We start from the raw sequence: 17,401 nt of genomic DNA, 5'->3' as shown, positions 1-17,401 counted from the left end.
CTGTATTGTGTTCCCAGTCAACACCTGGCAAGTTGAAGTCCCCAGTAAGTATAAGGGTGGTTGATTTCAGAGCATCCATTATTTCCTCAAAGAATAATTCACTGGCATCATCATCATCCTACCTAGGTAGTCTACTACAGACTACAATGGCATTTGCATTATTTGTTTCTCCCTTAATCCTTACTCAGAGGAATGTCGTGCCATTTTCAACTATAAGCTCCTTATATTCCAGACCCTCCATTACATATAATGCCAGACAAGGTCATGATGCAAGGCATAGGCTCTGTTACTCTAGGTGGCCCCTCTATCCCAGAGGGACCTTCGTCCACTTCATCAGCTAATTTTCCTTCTAGATCCAGGGCCTCATGCCTGCTGTAAAACGTTCTAGTCCTATTTGTTACTTTTGGAGGAGGAGACTTCCTCTAGTGTGTGCAGTGACCAGCCTCCAGACTTCACATTCAGCAGACCTTTCACTAACCTCTTGTCAGGGTTCTGAGGCCCCCTGCATACCCACTTCATTGGAGGTTTGAGACTCCTGAGACTTTAACACCATCAATCTTTTACCCTGTGCAGCCTGTTCACTTCCTCACACGGCTCCTTCACCTGTTAACACAGCTCATTAACAGCAGTGCACCTTCTGCAAAAGGAATGATTTTCAGCCCATTCCTGCAGAGGATCCTGTAATTCTGTGAAGCATGAAGATTCTACATGTTACTCATGAAGAGGAAAGAATGCTGGTGTTTGTGTTGGTCCTGACACAGACCATGTTCATCTTAGATATATTGCTTATAAGAAACAGACATGCAAAGGGGATTGCAGAGGGACTCCAGGTCTAAATCTGCTACTAAAGCTGTAGAGGATATCTCCTCTGCCACAAGAATGCACCTGGATACAAAAGTTAGTGGATGTTCTAGTCCAATACTCTTTTGTATTGTCAAAGGTCTCTGCTCTTGAATCCTGCAGTTTAATTTTAGATAATAACTTCTCATGGATTGTGAGATTTTCCAAGAGCAAATAACCATTACAAATTTCAGTGAATTCGAAGACTCTAAAGCATTTAAAATAGGATCTATGAGTTTGCCTGCAGTATGCACCATTTGCCAAATCTTATTGAATTGGAATAAAAAAAAAGGGGAAAAAAAAGAAAAAGCTGTGGGGAGGAATTGATTTTAAACTGTACTGTCAGCATGGCTTGTTTATAGGCCATTAGCAAGAAATTGCAACATGAAGAACATAGCTGATTTGGTTAACAATTACCCGCACAAAGTTATCAACTTTCTGTCCTCATAACATGAAACTGAGCTCATTAAATGGACTCTCAATTAACAATTACTCATACTGTCAGTTGATGGTGTTAAACTGTGGCAAGAGAGATTGAATAATTAGCTCATTTTAAAGGAAAAATGGAGAATGAATTCTTTGTCTGTCTAATTTATAGCAAAGCAAGGGAAAGAAAAGAAGGTGAACCAAGTGAATTCCTGAGATAAGGCAGCTCCTCATACAGGACCACAGCATCAAAAGGCACAGAAAAATTTCCAGACAGAGGAAGAAAGAGGTTCCTTTACATGTGCAGACCTTGAAGTTTTACAGGTAGATTCAGTTCTTGAATCTGTTAGCAACTTAATTCATTAGATCCAGTGGGATTTTGCAACTGAACTTAGAGCTTCTTGGATCAGATCCTAGTTGTGGGGTTTTTCTGTCTTTTCATACTCTCAAAGGGGCTTCCCTTTGATGTTTTTGGCATCTATGTTACTACTTGCTTATCTCAATCAGCCTTTTTATCTGTCAGGTTTGAAATGCTTGGTCATAAATGCTGTTTATTTTATTCATTGAATCTTGACTTTATGAAAACTTTGTTCCTCCTTTCCTTTGGCATCAGTAATGAGTTGTCTGTTGAAGTTTCACCTTAGCCACCTATTACTCACTCAAACCTTACCTCATTTTCTAAGTAAGGAGAGAAGATATAAATCATTAATCATTCAGTAAATATCAGGCATACGTAGTGTGTATAGCGCTTCAGGTGTATATTATTTGAACCCCGCCTTTTGATTTTCTGACTGACAAAATCACTTTCAGAATGAGTGAATTTATTTCCTGCAGTTCCCAAAATTGATTGTTACTCAGAAAAACAAGATCATTGATCATTTCCATTGCTTTCCTTGATGAAACTGAAAACAAAAACATGAATGCCAGCTGTCTCAATTTCCAAGGGAAAAGTCCAATTATTTTATGTTGTCAGTTCAAAATAAATTTTAAAATACCCTCTAAATGATGTGACTGAGGTGTTTAAGAAACTTCCAGCCTTCGATATTAGAAAAACGGAGAATTTCAACAACTTACTTTTTCCTCTTTAAAAATTCAGGGGGAAAAAAAAAAAGAGAAAAATACAAGTACTCAAAAATATTTCGTGGAAAAGATATAACATTGATCCTGAACTAGTGAAATCACATTTTACAAAACACAAATTAATCAGATGAATTTTCTACTGCTGAAAAAAAAATAACAATGAATAACATTGCTATACAGAAAAGTATTCTGGGGGTAGCTTTAAGCAGCACGAAAGTTGTGTCTCAAAGAACTGTTGCATCATCTTGCAAGATTTTAACTTACAAACAATGAAACTATCCTCCGTTAAGTTTTCCTGAAAGAGAAAAATATTCTGGTTAGCAAACAAGTGTTCCATTTGTTCCGTATATAAAAGCTAAATACAAAAGTAAATTTTATGATAGAATAAAATAAGGGCATGTGTGATACTTATTAAAGAGTTCCATGGTTGCTTTTACACAAAGCTGACTTTTTAAGGAGATAAAGAGAAAAGTCTTAATTAAACCATTTCTAAGGTTGTCCAGAGTCAGCCCTTTCATATTGTTGCTCTCATTTTTCTTAATATCTTTTAGCTCCACATTAGGCTGTGGCTTCTCTCCTTAATGTTGAATTTTTCAGTTCCTTGCTTGCTACATGTATATGTATTTCTCCATTTGGATTCTGTAGGCTGTCACAAATAGCAGCAAAATGTTGATATTTCCAGATATGGCAGAGAAAATTGACTAAATGATGTCAGCAGCCTTTTTTTTTAAGTTCTCGAGTGCATTCTCCTGAGACAGGCATCTGAATATGTTCCTGTAGACCTAGAGGATGATGTCTGGCTACATGACTTTAAAGGTGCCTTCCAACCCCAACTATTCTATGATTCTGGGATCTTACATGCACACTCCTCAAAGACAAATTCTGAGTTTGCCTGTGGTTGCATGATAATCAAATTAATTAATTATCTTGTTTCTGACATAATTTCGCATTTAAAAATTCTTTTTTCTAGGGGCTTGCAGCAAAACTTGCTATCGGGGATTGTTACACTTTCAAACATAAGAAATAAACTTAAGCATGTTGGTAATTTGTATTTAAAGGATTCAGTGAGAGAGGGCAGACAGTTCTTTCCTACAGTCATGCTCAATTAGAAAACCTGAGTAGAGAAGCCTGCTTTCGTAAACACAGGGAAAATTAAATTAGGAATGTCGCAGCCTTAGCTTTAGAGTTCTGAGCCTCTCATTAACTAGTACTTTATCCCAATCTCTGTTTTATGACTTCTAATTTAGGAGCAGGCTAAAGATATCTTCCCTGGTTATTCCTGAAATTCTGATTTTTTTCTTCTGTGGTTTTTTTCGCTCAGGTCTGTAAGAAGATTTCTAAGCAATCTCTGTCCCTACATTTTGCTTGCTCTGGGAACTTTTAAAATGCCCCTGTACAATTTTACTTCTACAGATTTTACTATTTTGTGTGGCAGCTCTTGATATTTAAGCTAGTTGTTCTTTAAAGATTTCAGTAATTTTTATACTTATCCTGAGAGAAAAGAAGCTGTTGTATCCACCAGCTTCCTTGTAGCTAAGTCAAATCATGATGACTGTCAAACCAATTCCAGAATAAAAAGTTATTTTGTTTTATTCATGTAAAGTTATACAGCATTCAGAGAGAAGAGTCAGAGTGTTGTAGGAGTGTTTGTGCCCCCTACTTATTTTGCTGACTTTGACCTACTGACTTGAGTTCATGACTTGACCTAGGATCTCTCTTGCCACTGCAGACTTGCCTGGCCTGACATCTTCACCAGACCTGGTCACGTTTTTGCATATGGGTGCCGTGGGACTGTGTCCTCTGTCAGTGTGGATATTGTCCTGTCTGCCTTGCTGTTACCTTTGGATCCTGGTGTGCTTTTCTTTGCAGAGCAGACACCCTTTGCCTTGACAACAAGGGTTAAAGAACTAATGCACACATGCATGTTTATTTTGTATATGTATAGACTTCTAAATTCTTTGATTCTACTTCACTGAAACATTTATTAGTTGCATTTAATGAGCCCCTGGAAGTCCTTAAAAGAAATGTAGGGAGAGCTGTCCTGGGATGATATAGCACCTCAGCTGTGTTATGGTCTTGCACTTTAATGTAAATTACTATAATGAGTAACTTGGCACTTGGGCAGTAACTCAGATACTCAAGCATTGTTTAGCAGTTGATAACAGAGGCCAAATCAAAGATGACAGTTTTAGGCTTTGCCTTGCCTTTCAGCCTGCATATTTTTTTTATGGGTTCAGACTAAGAAAGTCAGCTATGAGCAATTCTGTGTCATCCTGTACCTCCTTTCAGGAGTCAGCATTACCTCTATCATGCATAAGTATTAATGTGCAAATAAAATGTTTTAAATTGTAGACTGAATTTCAAAGGTCTTCACAAAGTAATATGGGAAGTCTCATAAAATTAAAAAAAGCAACACAAAAAGGAAGGCTCTTGCACAAACTGCAGGTTATGATAAATAAGGAGAAAAGTAGCTTACATGTCACAAATCTGCTGAGGAAAAATTCTAAGCAAATCCTAGGGTAAATGAAGATATAGTGAGAGTTTTGTGATGTACATATTCATTTAAGTCTCCACTTGCCAGGTTTCTAAATAGTTGAGTGTAATTTAAATATATTGTTAAAATAAATACCGTTACCAGACAAAATTTACCATTCTGGCAAATACAGACGTTTTTTAGGATACCTCAGTATGATACTTCTGTGTGAGATTCAGATCTGCACTGAAGTCCCAAACTTGCCTGCCTCACAAATTTGCAAAACAGTTCTTACTCATATGAGAATTTTGCCAGGTCTAGGGAGATAGCAGTTAGAATAATTATGTCTCTGCTATTCCTTAATGCAGGCATATACATTCAAAGAAAAAGCATTTTACAGTGTGTACAGGGGAAATAGTGTCACTTGGATCATTTTCTCCTGCCATGGAGTCACAGAACCAGCAGCTGGCAACTGAGGCTCAGAGATGGCACTTGGATATTGCTTTATGTGGACATAGGAATTTCATTTGCCCTTATAATTGAGTCTCCAGGAATCTCACATCTACATATGGATCTTACCTGGCTTTGGTACTAAACAATGCAGAAGTCACATTGCTGCTTTCATACCACCTGTGGTAAAGCTGGCCATTGTCTGGTCAGACTGTTTTTCCTTATAAGTGAAGACATTTAACATGTTATTCAAAAGACAATGTGTCTGTAATGCTTTGAGAGGCCATGGACCTGCCTCATCTCTCGGTGTGGTAACATCCAAAAAAGCTGTAATAGTAGCTTTTGTCTTGGTGTGGCTAACACTTCACCAGTAAGTTTGTCTCCATCTTTCACACTAACATAAGTCATCTCTCTTGTGTCAGCACTCAAACCTTCCAGATGACTGAAAACCCATTCCTATGGTGCTTAACAGATGTTATACGAAGAAATAAAAAAATTGGCAAGTGTACTAGGAAATCTATCTGCAAAAAGGTGAAAAAGATTAATGTTTTAAATGTCTAGTGAAGCAGACCATTGTTTTGGGATATCTGAGAGGTTATATCTGAATCAGGAAAACGCGAATGAACACTTAGTATTTCACTGTCACTATCGAGTATTACAAAACTATTCACTGAACTCTGCACAACTGGTAAGGAAAGCTTTTCAAAATGTCACCCTACATCTGACAGTGATAGAAAACTGGATTCCCAATTAGTTAAACATGTTTTCCAATAAATAAGGTATCTGATTATTCCCAGTGGAGAAGCACGATTCCAATTCCACTTTGGTTCATCTCTTCATGAGGTAAAATTTCTCCTAATGAAAGGAAGTATTGTTCATCATTTACTATGTCTGACATCAGAATTGAAATAATTGAAATTGAGGAATTGGCAGAGACGTTTTAAAACCCAGAAACAACAGGAAATGCAGTAAACAATGAATAATAAAAAACTTATCTCAGTGGCCTTTGAAAGCAGGTTGTTATTTTCAGAAAACTGCATCAATAAAAATGAGAAATTGTGACCACTGCAAGCATCGAAAACACTTGCACACATGCCTTAAATAAAAATCATGCAATTATTTAATAACTCAAATTAAATTTTAATGGAAAGATGGCAGTATCACAAGAAAGGAATTCACAAAGTTTAACTCTCCAAAACCAGTACATTAGTATTTTATTTTCCTTCACAGTAAAGCTGTTTATTATGTTGCCTTAGTCAAAATGCCAATCTTTATTATGCAAGCCTAACAATAAGTATTCTACTAACAGCTTTTGATAGTTTGTATAGTGCAAATTATAGAGCTGCAAAGAATCAAAATGTATCCTATAAATGGTAAAATTATCCAGACTAGACTTTATGAGCTAACACTTCAAAGATATGGCACTGATGATTGTCTTAATAGCTTAGAAGCAGCAGCTGGAAGCCTAAGATTTTCCTAGTGTATGTTAGCTATTAGTATGAAAAGTGACTTTAAGGCTCAAAGTAATTGTGTTTAAAAGTAAGCTTTCATAAGTGATGTATGTAGTTTTCCTTCACTTGGTCCTCTTTACACAACAGCTTGAAAATATCTTTATCTGGTTGCTATGTATATTTTCCTAACTATTCAGCTCAAGCATGTATTTAGTTCAAATTTGTTAAATAGTTCTCATGTACAGCACTTCCTTTTTCTACTCCAGACCTATACAGTAGATAGATTATTGGTCTATATTCTCATCTTTCCAGCTCCTAAAAGGGTATGTGTTAAAAGAAGACTGAAGATACAGTTATAATTTGTCATTACCAAATCTATCACAAATTCAAGTGACAATAAGTTTAATCTTTAGTGAAATTTTTAAGGCAGTGTTTTGCTAAGAGTTTTCTTTCAATATATTCCTTGCTACAGATACCTAATTAATGAATTGGAGCTTAAATAAGAAGACTTATTTGTTACCCTACACTATACTGCTGTACTGCCCTATGTAGACAGCTCCAATAGGTCTTCCATGAGAAGTGTTGAGGCATGGTATCCTAGACTATTGCATCTCATCAACATCAAAGCTGGGGTTCCGATGCCCTATGTTATCTCCAAACACCCTGACAGCTGCAGCACTGTGGCAGGAGCATGGATAGACAAAATCTCTCTTGATAACTGTGATGATGACATCCTATTCCTTCTGCCACTTTCTGTTTCCCTGAGATATATGTGATGTGCTCTGTTCCAGGGTTTCAGCTCACACATCCTTTCAGCCTGCATATCGATGTGAGCTTGCTGCGACAGGCAGAGCTTGTGACAGAAGGAGAAGTGAGGGGAGGAATAAAAGATGTCAGAATACTGTACCCTAGCAAATTGTCACATTACAATGGATCAGTGTCAGTGAAGTGACCATGTTCATCATCTTTGGAGAGGTTTGCCAGCCATATATGCACCTAGCAGCAGCAAATGTCATTTACAGCATGCAAACAGTATTATAACAGTCTGGAGCATAAATGAATCAGAGATGCAGATGCATATAGTATATATATCCTCCAGTGAAAATCCCCCAGACTTTCAATGTTATTGCAGATAGTGAGGCTAACAATCACCCGGACAAATCTAGTAGACAAACATCAGTTCTGCTCTCCATGTGTATGATGACCACCTCCTTTGTAACTTTGTCGACCTGTTGGTTATATGAACATATTTTTCCCACTCCTGCATTAATTGCTCATAATTTATTTCTGTCATAACTGTTCCTCCTTTCAGCCGACTGTTCCATTCAGGCCCTGCTGTTACACTCTGTGTAGCTTTACTTAGAAAACTCAAGGGAAATTCAACCTCACCAAAACTAAGGGAATCTGCATATCTACTGCTAGGGGAGATGTTTTCAGGCAAATTTCAAGGGCCTGTGGGAGGTGTTATGCCTTACAGACCCAACCACGATTCAGAGTAGATACAGATAAGTTAGAGTACAATGACTTGTGGTGTACTTGGACTATATAGCTCTTGGAAACAACCTACACAAACACTGACCTGGCCTGCCACAGTCACAGAAAAAAGAGAGGCCACCTCCTCAGTTGCAATAAACACACTGACTTTGATCAATCTAAAAGCATAAGGTAAAATCCTCTCTAGAAAACAACAGGGTACAGGGAACATCTGTTCATTAACTGCCCCACAGATTTCATTAACAAGATTAGTGAACTCAGTGTTCTTTCTAGGTGTGCAGTCTGATGCTTATTCTACAGAAGGCAGAATTTTAGAGGAAGTGATATAGCTGCAAGCAGAGAAAGAGAGCGGAAGAGAGGGACAAAGAGAAGCATGCTGGAAGGGCAACACTACTTTCTATCAATTTTACTGGCACCTAGTGAATTTTATTAATTTGTTAAGGTTTTTGTTTTGCTTTGTTTATTGTCTTTTCTTAATTAATTATGTTAGCTTGATGAATGCAAGAGGCAAATTCCACACTTTTTTTTTTTACAAATAGTCACTTTCTTCACAACTTAAAAAATAACTTAAATCCAAAATTAAATTAAGAAAACCATATTTGGAGAAGGTCACCAATTCTGTAATAGTCTGCAATAATCAGAAATGTCTGCCCCTTTGGACTAGTGAACTTAGGTCAAGGAAACAGGAACAAATTCACTCATGACACAGGGCACTTAAAACTACACACAGAAAACAAGCAAAGAGAATACCAGTTTTTTCTGCAAAATGAGAAAATACAGAAAAATGACACTAGACTTACATTAGAACTGTTTTTCTACCACTCATGGAGAAGCAGACATAAAGATGCATTTTATTCACCGTAGAATCATATGTAAAATATCCAATGTTTAAAAAAAGAAAAATAATACTGATGGGTAAGTCTTCTACATTATGGGAATCACAGGAAAGGAAACTGGAGAATATTTCCAATCATTATTACAGTTTTCCTAGAGCAGTCAGTATTGTGATATTTGTCCAAGACATCTGAAATAAAGTAGATTGCCAGAAACTGTATATAATCTGCAGGTAGCATTCACACATTTTCCAACTAATTATACCACCTTTCCCTCCCCCACTCTGTCCTGTAAGTTCAAAGCAATTAATGTAGTAGGGTGGAAAGGAGTGATTGGTGAAGGATTTGTTTCACTCTCTATATAGAGATAGAGCTGAAAAAAAATCTCCAGAAAAAAGATTGACAACAATTATGTCAAAATCTCAGGAGGCAAAAAAATTATAGGACTGATTTAGGCAAAGGATGCTCTATCATAGGTGACAATATGTTGTCAAGCAACATATACCATTGGTATAATGGGCTAGGAAAGAGGAGAAAATGTGCAGTATATGAACAAAGAGACATTCAGGGTCAAAATATTTAATAACCTGTCAGTAAAAAGCTCTGAGGACTACTTTAAAGCTTTAGTTTAGATTCTCATTAATCTTTAAACATGAGTCATTCAAAAACAATAAAAATAATGAAAAAAAACCACTGATCCAGGTCAAAAGCTTCTACTGTCAGAAATAGATAGCCAGAATCAAGAAGTTTCCTTTATCCAGGGAGAGATCCCACATCCAAAACACTAGTATAAAACCACCACAGATAAAAGCCAGTTGTCAGAAATAGAGCAGTGACAGGTACAATATGCCAAATCAATGAATGGTGGAGCCTCTATAATTCTTCAAACCATTTGCCAAGTCCCCGGAAAGAATCTCATAATCAGAACAGAAGAGAAAGCTGGGTTCAGTGCCATAAGCCACAAAGGTCTCCCTTCATGAGCAGTGGAACACCATCCCCTTGCAGACAAGAAACAATTCCCTGTCACACACATACTACTAGTAAATAAAAAATTTAAGAAATCCCATGATTTTTTACACATTAAGAGAGGGATAATTTAAAGTTTGTGTTTAGTGGGAACAGTTGCATTGTTCTGTTTTTATTCTGTGACAACAATACTATCTGGTCTACTGCAGTTTTATGTACAATGTCTAAAACTTAGATGATGACCACTTCCCCACTGTATCTCGTCTAAAGCCCATCTATCTGCAGAGGCCATATGCAGATGACAGATGGCATGGCAAGGTGACATATCTGTGTTTTAGGTAACCATAGCGTAAAAAGCATTCACACCAGCTGTTCTCCACGGTTGGCTGGCTCCACAGTTACCTAAATTCGATCTGCAAAACCTAGCTGATGGGCATTTTCTGTTCAGTTCTTCTAGCCAGAAATTTTCACTCCACTTATCCTTATGTCTAAACTGCATTAAGGTTCTAAGTAAACACGGGGATGCCTAGAGTCCATCTATTCTTTTTCTATGGTGCATTATCTGATAAGAGTGCTAGCATACATACCATTTACATGTGCATGTATACTATATAAAATGCATATATACATAGACACACGTGCACTTTAGGTGTATTGAAGAATATAATTAAAGAATATGATATAATTTTATTTCATTTGCAAGAAAGATGAAAAAACAGTGTATTATTCATTGCTGCAGTAGATTTTATATGTATGTGAAAACGCAGAGGTCTCAAACACCAGATCTAACGATTCTGTTATTGTGAAGAAGGGCTAAGTAAGGGGGAATATTGTGTGTGGACCCTTTTGTGAAAGTGAACTAAAAATTGACTGAAATTCTGTATTTGAAGGAAGACTAGAATACAGCAGTTCAGCATACTCATCACAATGATGCAAACTTTCCAAAATTTAGCAATACATCAGCTAGTCAAAACTAAGGGGAAATTAAAGTGCTCAGCAAAAATGCTGACTCCTTTTGTGTCATTGCATCACTGAAATAAAGAAATGTTAGTTGTCAAGACCATCTTTTCGTCCTGGGTCTGTAACATACAGAGATGTTGGGGGTCTCGAAGCATGCCATCATTTGTGTGTAAGCTATGAACCTGGACTTCTTTTGCTTCAAAAGGACGGTGTGGGAAGTGGTGGTGGCCCTAAGCTCTGCTCTATCTGTTCTGGAACAGGGAGAATGGCACACCTCATTCCTTCCAGATAGAAAGTATTCTGCAAGTGACAATAAACATGTTGTATTGTTTACCATCAAAGGACAACTGAGATTTTTTTCAATCTTACTTGTGTTCTAGAAAAATTCTAGAGTATTCCCTCTTAATAAAACCATGACTTGCCCATTCTCTTCATATTCACTTTCCACAACTGGTAAAGGAATTCTACAGAACATGGATTCAAAATTCAGGGATTTTGACAGCCGAAACAGAAACTGGAAATTCCGTAGAAAACCTCCGTGACTCTGACTAATTTTCAGTTACTTTTTATCTACTTTTAATCCACAAGATTCTTGGCTAAAATCAGATTTCCAAGATGTTGAGTTAAACACATTCAAACTTAGTGAAAAGGAATAATATAAATGTAAAATACCTGAAGCTAAAGAAGCCCATGAAAAGCTGCATCTTAGAAATTGAATGCAGACTATTGGACAGAGCATAATACACAATCAGCATTCTGAACCTGCTTATATTTTCACTCACAGTCACAGCAAATTCAAATACATTGCTGCTTTCCTATTGAAAAAGAAACTTAGTGTGGAATAAATAAAAAAAGAAAGAACTTCAAGTTCTTTCAACACAAAGAAATTATACAACTTCTTCCTCAGTTTTCACAGGTGGAATTAATTATTTGGGTTTGTGTTTTGGATATACAAGTCTTTCTTATGTTTGATCAACAAAGAATGAAATTTAACTTTAAACCCTGGGGTTTATTTTTACAATATTTGCACAACTTAAGCTTTTGTTAAATTCTCTATTCTTATTCCAAAGCCTTGAAACACAATCTTTCTTGAATGAAATTATCTGACCAGTTAATAATTTTATGACTGGTATTCATACTGATAAAATGAGAAAATTAATTTCTAATTAATATAAATGTAAAAATCAGCTCATAAATATAACAATATTCTAACTGTATTCTTGAGAACCTTTTAACACATAACAAGAAAAGAAAAGTAAATAATTGCAAAGTATTCTCAGGATTGCAGTAGTTCAGGTGGCAGTCTTGACAGATTTCTGCGGAACATATAAAAATGTAAATAAATCTAGCTTTCCTTTCTCAATTACTTTAGCAAATATAAGGCTTTTCTTTTCTTGAAACAAACATTAATGAGTTTCTTTAGTATTTGGAACAGCACTGAAAGTCTGACATGGTTTATATGGCAGAAATAGGGGAGAGGTATAAGTATATGATAGCTAAAACATCACATACAAAACATACAAGCGCTCTGTTGTTTTTCTCTATTTTCTCTGAAACTATAAAATAAATAAACACATCATCTAAAACTTTTATAAGATCAATCACAATATAAAATAGTGCAGTGATAGTCCTTGTCAGTGATCATGACTTACCACACTTTCCATAGAGATCTCCAGAATTTACTTGGTTTGACTTGGTAAGAAAAAAGTGCATAGAAATGAACTGATAGTCCTGCAGGTCCTATGTATTAGGAGCCATGGGAAATATTCCTTAAGAGTATTTTTTTCAATAGGTCTAGTTGGCTTTGAGAATATAGATAGGTTCATATGCAAACTGAGAAGGAACAGATCTGCTGGACTTCCACCTTATATAGCATTCTGCTCAAATGGACCTCTTTAATTGTTTTGCAAATTAGGAGAGAGAAACAAAATTAAAATGAGCTATTGATTAGATCAATTCTTTTTGCTTCATCTTGATCTGCAGCTGGACAGTTCTTAAGTTGCCTGATACTCTGGTTCTGCTCCAGTTAGATGTTCTCTCTTGACCCAGGAAGACACGCTTGGTTGAAAATTACTCTTACATTGCAGAGTTTCCATTCAGACTATATATTTTATAACAATGTATTTATATATATATACTGCAGCACTATCAACTAGCAGCCTGCTACTATGTTTTTCAAGTGGTATTGCAACACTCACAGCTGCCATAAAATTGTCTCCTTCCATAAGAAAACTATCACTCTGTGATTCATTGCAAAATCAGAAGGGAAAGATTAACATGTGGGAATACAGGAAGGGTGCAACCCACAGCCTTTCCAGATCCCATAATAAAATTCACTTCTGAGGGATGTTATACGTCAGAGAGCTTTATATAAAATGTATATATATAAAAGTGACACTTGAAAGCAGAAATCAGATGTTAAACCATAAAATAGGTCTGAAAATATTTGTGCTTATGGATCACCATTTTATAAAGGAAAGGGATGTACAGAGAACTTGTTACATCATGTTATCTTCCTTGCTCAGCACCAGATTCTTAAAGAAACAGTAAGATGCATTCATTTTCCCCATTTCAGACATCTGAAAGTCGCATAGCTGAGATGAAAACCTCTTTTAAACTTCAGTGGGGAGATAAGATTTCAGACTTGTCACTTCCCTTTAAGTGTCTGTGTCTCATAACTAATAACAGAGGAATCACAAAAGGAATTATTTTAGGTTCATACTTTCAGACAGTTAAGTTACTGCCAATGTATCCCACAGTGTGACAATTTAGTGCTCTGCTTTGCCAAGCTGACAATCAGCTGATCAATGGCACTTATCAACATTAGGCTTAAAATTTCTTTCTTCTTCAGTAGTAGTTTTACTAACCAGGAGAGGAAAAGATAAACATACTTTCATTCCCATCTGAATTGTCCTTAAATGAATAGCATTATCCCAAAGGGAATGTAAACCTTAAAAGACGTGTTATTACTGCAAAATATCAAACTCAGCATATGCAACTGGATTTTTAAAAGTACAGCAAGCACCTTGTAATTCCTAATCTATTTCTTGACAAAACTAGCAACAGACTAAAGTAATACAAGCACATTGAACAGGAAATGGGTGATTGAAATAAAATCTCAGCAAATCAAATAAGTAAATGAGTGCTGGAACATAGTTCTGCTTCTGGTAGTTGAGCTTTGAGCCAGTTTACTTTTGGATTCAGTGAGAGTACACTCAAAGGCCCAGATGAAATTTTCCCCACTAACAAAGTCTTGCTTTTTTTAAATATAGCTGTTCAAGATTACAAGATCAGCTTCAACAGTACTCTGCAAATAAGGACTTGTGGGAAAGCTGAACTGTTCCTGTTACTTAAAATTGATACTTCTGTTTGCCTTTATTAATATCTTGCAATAAGATTTGAAAACCATTGCAATACTAGGCTACTGAATAAAGGGTGAATAAATAACACTTCTTGTTAAATAAAGGGTAAACATAGATTATGCCTACAGTTACAGTTGGCAAGACTACTGGTGTTTTCTGAGTAATTATTACAAAAATACCTAAAATTGTTTATTCTGGAGGGGAAAAAATTATGACTATGCATTCACTAAAGCTAATCAGTTCATTAGGATCATTGAAAACCTGAGGAGAAAAAAGAGATTCATTCTTTCCTTGGTTTCCATGTCACGCTAGAATCCTTGAAATAATTTGGAACTATTAACACTTTAATTTCTATTTAAACAAATTGTCTGAATGAAACTTCGACACAATCAGCAGGATGAAGCACTTATAAACTTTGGAAAATTATTAGAATAACATGGCTTATTATATTCTGAGGCATTACATCTGTCAGCTGGACTGAATTTTATCCCAGAAACATCCTTCCAGGTCTGTGAAACTCCAATTTGATCCGTGATCTTGGGGCTTCTTTTCAAGTTTGCTTGGCACATTTGCATGACCACAACTTCCCGCCTTCTTTTCCTGACTATAAAATGGTGAGACCATTTTCATTTCATTCTTCAATATCTATCTACATTACTTCACACAAAAAAAGACTGTTAATTTTGAAAAGTTATGTCTTGATTAGGATATAAATTAAAGACTGAAAAGACTGTAAAGTCCATTTTCATATCATTCTAGTGCAGATTAAGTCAGCAATTCCCAAAACTGCAGAAGATACTGATTTTGCAACTTTTCCAACCCAAAAACTTTTCAATGAAAATTAGTATCTTTAGGGATGACATACTGGCTTCTCCAAATTTAATAATATTGTCATGAGTGGAGTGTTGTGGAATGAAATAATGTATTCGTAGTTTGTGAAAAGTTTTCAGATCAAGCTTGCAAAATATAGGAAAGTCTTTCCAATGACATACACGTCTAACTTTTGTTATGGACACGGTTGTATGCAGTAACTGGCCATTTTCTAAGAAAACTGGCTGTTACCCTATTAATGAAAACGGTGGTGCTTTTAAACTCTTAATAAGGCACGAATAATGTATTTTTGCCATGACTACGTGAGAGAGTAGTCTTGTTTTCTGCCTGCATGCAGACCTGAATTTTAAAAGTCATTTAATTTTCCTCAAAAATTATTAATCAAACTAATTTGAAAATATGTCTGAGAAGTTTTATTCTTAATTATACATATTATGCATATACCTGGTTTTATAGCAATATAGGACGGGAAATCTTATGTCAGAGTCTTTCCTATATCTTAACTACTTTAACTCTGTTGCCTTATATCAGATATTTCTCACTGAAATTCTTTAATCATACTAAGTAACCCCAGGCACCCGTACACTCTGGGGGCCCACCTGTAGGAAAACTGCTCTGCACAGAAGGACCTGGCTGTCCTGGTGGACAGGTGTCAGCAGTGCCCTTGTGGTTGAGAGAGCCAATGGTATCCTGAGATGCATCAGGAAGAGCTTTGCCAGCAGGTGAAGGGACATGATCCTGCCCCTCTGCTCAGCCTTAATGAGGCCACATCTGGAGTGCTGTGTCCAGTTCTGGTCTCCTCAGGACAAGAGGGACATGGAGCTCCTGGAGCAGGTCCAGCAGAGCACAATCAAGATGATTAAGGGGCTGGAACGTTCTCTCTTATGAGGAAAGACTGAGGGAGCTGGGCCTGTTCAGCCTCAAGAAGAGACACTGAGGGGACCTCATCAGTGTCTATGAGTATCTGAAGGGAGGGTGTCAGAGGATGTTTCCAGGCTCTTCTCAGTGGTGCCAAGCAATAAGACAAGAGGCAATGGGCAGAGACTGATGCACAGGAAGTTCCACCTGAATATGAGGAAGAACTTTTTTGCTGCGCAGGTGACCGTGCACTGAAACAGACAGTCCAGAGAAGCTGTGGAGTCTCCCTTACTGGACCTACTCAAGAACCATCTGGACACAATCCTGTGCCGTGTGCTCTAGGGTGACCCTGCTTGAGCAGGGAGGTTGGACCAGATGACCCACTGTTGTCCCTTCTAACCTGACCCATTCCATGATTCTGTGAGTTTTCATAATAATTGAGTAATTTTGAAATACTTTATGCTTTTCCCAACTGAAGCACTGACAAATAACAGTCTATAAGTTTCTGTTCAAACATTATAAAGAAATAAATATAGGAATAAAACAAAAAATAATTTCAAATTCACCCATTATGAAGTTAATTTGAAGTACCTTTGCTTGTATGCCTTTCAGTATAGTTTTAATATGCTTATTCTATTATTTCTTTATCCTCTTTTCCTAGGTTTAGTCTATTTCTGTACTACTCTTCTATAGAAAAGTTCTGATAGCCCTTATTATGCCAGTATCAGACTCATATATCCAATGTCTATGCCATGCTTCATATTTCACTTTAATTTGTCCAAGTGAGGAGTTTTATTTTTATTTTAGCACAGCTTATTAATAAAGAAATTTTAATAGTCTCATGACCTCTTTGTCTTCATGCTCAGTTTTATTAGTGACAGATTTGCTGCAGTACACGTGTTACAGTTTGCATCAGCTCTCCATCCATTTCATCTTTTAAAACTGAAGCTGTAACAAAGTGTTTGCGATTTTGAAACTTTAGTAAAAGCTAACATTATTGGCTTGTAAGGCATTCTATGCCTTCATAAAGGACTCTGTTAAGGCAAATCACGGTCAACAAGTGTTTCTAAAGGACTTTTAAATGAAGAATTACTAGTAAGATGGATGGCTTAGCTATCAAGTCTTGATTGCTCCTTAGTTCCAAATAGGCACCTAAATAATTAAAATGTAATTTTCTTTCCAGAGGAATTAAGGGTTTTTTTCATACCTCTGATATACTTTCAGTCAAAATGTTTATTTTGTGAAGATCACCTTGGTGTTCTGTGGGTCTTCTCTTAGGACTGGCTCTGGCCTGGACTGCAGGACCCCCGTGCTGTGCCTCTGGCCCCACCTGCAGCCTGCCTGTAGGCTGAGAGCTGGAAGATAGCCGTGAAAGGA

The sequence above is a fragment of the Corvus brachyrhynchos genome, unplaced genomic scaffold (assembly GCF_000691975.1).
Source record: "Corvus brachyrhynchos isolate BGI_N302 unplaced genomic scaffold, ASM69197v1 scaffold9, whole genome shotgun sequence".
Classification (NCBI taxonomy): Eukaryota; Metazoa; Chordata; class Aves; order Passeriformes; family Corvidae; genus Corvus; species Corvus brachyrhynchos.
The sequence above is the reverse complement of the archived record's forward strand: the minus strand, read 5'-3'. Positions refer to the sequence as shown.